Raw genomic sequence first — 3,760 nt, forward strand, 5'->3', positions numbered from 1 at the left:
ACAAGATGGCGTTGTCCAGCGTGTAGTGACCTGTCACTGGGAAATGTTCCCCGACGCTTACCTTGGAATAAGACTGCTCGTCATCTTCTCCTCGGGGAGGAGAACTCACCGGACGACCGGAGGTCGACTGCCGGGCCAAGCATCCTTCACAAAGGTTGGTCATTTACACAATTTATCCTCTTGTTCTTCTGACAGTGCTATATTAGCTCGCTGAAGAAAAAATGGGAGCCAATTTCCCGCTCTTAACGTAATTTATACGGACCGGGTGGGGCCCACACAGCAGGTGGGCGTGGACTAAATTTTTTCAGTGCTTATGCTCTGCATAACGGGATAAACCCATCAGCGACAGCCTTAAAGGGCGAAGCCTATATGACATAGAACATGCATGTTAGACTGATTGGTAACTCTAAATTGTCTCTAGGTGTGAGTGAGAGAGTGACTGGTTGTTTGTCTCGTTTGTCTCTATGTGTCCCTGTGATGGACTGGAGACCTGTCCAGGGTGTCCCCCACCTCTTACACAGTGATAACTGGATATGGGCACCAGTGACCCCCATGAACCGAAAAGGAAGAAGCGGGTAAAGATGATGGATGGATGTTCAGCTTTAGACTGTGAAGTTGCTACAATAACGTTAGATCGGTAAAACGTTGTAAATGTTTGCAAACTCTTCTCCTTTTCACAGCCTTTATGTCACAGTCTGTGTTTTTATTTTATGCTTATTTTCTGCTTAAGGGTTTATTTGCCTTATGTTTATTCCTTGTGATGTTTATTTTCTGTTATCTTAGTAAGTTTATTCTCCTGAGTGCTGCCTCTCCCACCTGTTCTCTGTTACCATTAGCATCAACTGACACTTCAGCCTCAGATTACATTTTCTTTCGATCCTCACTCGTTCTTCAGTCAGTTCGTTCAACCTTTATTTAGACAGGTTAATCCCATTGAGCCTAGGGGATTCATTTACAAGAGAGACCTGTTTTAACAAAGAGTGATGACAACAGTGGACAATCATAAAGGATGCGTATAAATTGAGTTTTTTTTTTAACAAGTGAAAATAAAATGGTATTTAAGGTCGTTTTCACACCAGATAGTCTGGTAGACTCGGTTCGGGACCAATATTCATGACCTTTCGTTTACATTTGAGCTGGTGCGTTTGCATTCACACTGCACTGTGCAGTCGAGTCAACCTGTTGAACCAACCTGTTCCCCCGCTCACCTGTGGGGGCGCTGCACCAAGAACTACTGAAAGAAACGACACAAAAACCTCTGAAGACACGTCTTCATCATCTTATGTAAATAAAAATAAAAACAAAGTGGTATCAAGTTTTAGCAGTTTTAGGAGTTATATTTTGTCATTTTTCAAAAATGGACTTAGCATGAGCAGAAGATGAGACAGAAGAGCGTGGAGAATATTGTTTTTCACACAAGGCAGCTGACAGCTCCATATAAGGTCAGAGCAATGAGTGTTTGTTTGTCCTGCGGAGCGGGGCTCGGTCTGTTTACATTCACACTGTACTCGAACCGTGCTGGAGTTCGCTTCTTTTTTTTTTTAATATTTTTTTTTTTTTAAAGAAAGAGAAGAAAGAAGAATAAATAAATAATAAAAAAGAAGAAGATAAGACGAGAGACCACCATGACAAAACAACATGCACAGCACAATGCCACCCACAATATCACCATGAAACATTCGACATCGCACAATGAATCATCTAGCTTCCGCCACTACCCAACCTAGCGTGCATCTGTCAAAGCACCTGAATCCAAACACCCGCGCAAGCACGCCCACCACCACCAGATTTCTCCAAAAGAATGCCCAATAGTGGACGCGGGGGCCCACAGACCCGCCCCCCCAGGACACAATGGCAACATAGGGAGGACCGGAGCCACAGACACACAGCGGCCCACAGGCCCGGAGCCCCAAGAGTCTCCCAACAGGGAGAACCGCACCCCCCCAGAGAGGAGCAGAGGAAAGAACCGGGTGACCCCAGCCACCACAATGCAGAGCCTCCAGGAAGCTGCAACGACGAGCCCACAGGCCCGGCCAGCGACCCATGCCCCCCCCAAGTAGATCCGGCCATGGACACCGAGCCCCAAGCCCCGAGGCCATACCACCCCCTAGCAGAGCCCCGACAGAGCCAGGGCACACCCAGGCCCCGCCAGGCAGCAACCAGGGCGGACCGACGTGCACCCCACCACCCAGCCCAGACACCGAGAGCCACCAATGCACCGGCGGCAAGGGAGTCCCCCGCCAAAGGGGGGCACGACCGGGGGGAGTGGACCCCACACCAAACGTGGGGCCCAAATTGATCCAAGAGAGACCAAAAACCCAACCCGAGCAACCAACAGGCACACACATATAGCCCGACAGAATCTCTGTCGGGCCGACCGCATGCACCATCTACCTGACAGCGACCACAGGCCGGCCCCAGCCCAAGGGGCAGAGCAGCAGGGAGCCGCAGCCGAGGAGGGCCGGCTCTCACATCAAGAGCCCCGCACCATAGGCCCGGAGACGCCCCAGCACGCCACCCATGCACCCCCCCACACACAGAGCACCCCCACCGCAAATGCCACACAGGAAGACCAGCCAGTGCCCGGATGAGACGAAGCCACGCCCCCAACCGCCGCCCTACACCACCAATGACCACACGTACACTACCATAGCCGACCCCCCGCCAAAAGCCGGCAGCCACCCCGGTCAGAGTGCCGTCCATCGCAACCAGGAACCTAGATTAAAAGAATCGGAACAGCCCAGGAGGAACCGAAGCACCGGCCCCAACACTGACCGCCCCCAAGGCCCAAAGCCCACCCGCAGCCCAGACCCCAACAATGCGGCCCCCCCCTCCATCCCCGACCCCTAGTGTCACACGGAGAAAGGAGGTGTTTGTGAAAGGGGAAAAAAAATAAAATAAAATAAAATAAAATAAATAAATAAATCTATATATGCATAAATAAATTATGAACAGACCCACTTCCTCCTCCTCCCACTCGAATATGGTGTTGATGCATGTTGTTATACAGTGCGTTTAAAATGGGGGGATGAGGTGGCGACTGGCACAGACCCACCTCTTGCCCAGAGAGCAGGCGGCGCCCGTTCACCCCTCATCTCCGCACAGAACCCTAAATGTCTATATGCTACATATGAGAGTGGGCACAGGTCCGGGGAGGTGGAAATGGTAGTACATCCCACCACCTAAGTGCGATCATGTGCCCACTCCAGATCCTATATATGCATGTGTCGTGAGAGTGTTATAAGTGAGTGTCTAGGTTGTATATTAAAATTAGGGCCCAGGACCCCACCAGCCACGGAGATGGATGATTCTCCCCGTAGCTCAGTAGTGCATCTGAACCCCAAAACCCTGTTTGAGTGGTGGTGTGGTGGAGTGGGCGGAGGAGGACGTTGGGATGGGGAGGTGAACTGAGGTGGCAATGCCCCCCCAGGGGACCAGCTCCCCCACTGACCCCAATAGGCACCCCCACTCTCCAAGATCCACCAGGGGACAGAGGCTCTAACAGAGATACCTAGGAGGAGGTGGCAGCTGCACCACCAGGGATCAAGGCCACGGACCGGCACATAGTCCCCGAGGACCAACCAGAACCAGGGCCAGCAACCCAGACCCATCCCGAAACCGTCCAGACGCCCCAACCCGATTCCCAGCCCAACACCCAGCCCCCCAACCAGAGAGGCCACCAAACCCCAACCGGGACAATCAGCCAGGAGTGCCCAAACAGTCAGAGATAGAGCACTACAGCGACCAAGAGCGCCCCCCC

The sequence above is a fragment of the Nematolebias whitei genome, chromosome 12 (assembly GCF_014905685.2).
Source record: "Nematolebias whitei isolate Nwh7 chromosome 12, NemWhi1, whole genome shotgun sequence".
Taxonomy (NCBI): domain Eukaryota; kingdom Metazoa; phylum Chordata; class Actinopteri; order Cyprinodontiformes; family Rivulidae; genus Nematolebias; species Nematolebias whitei.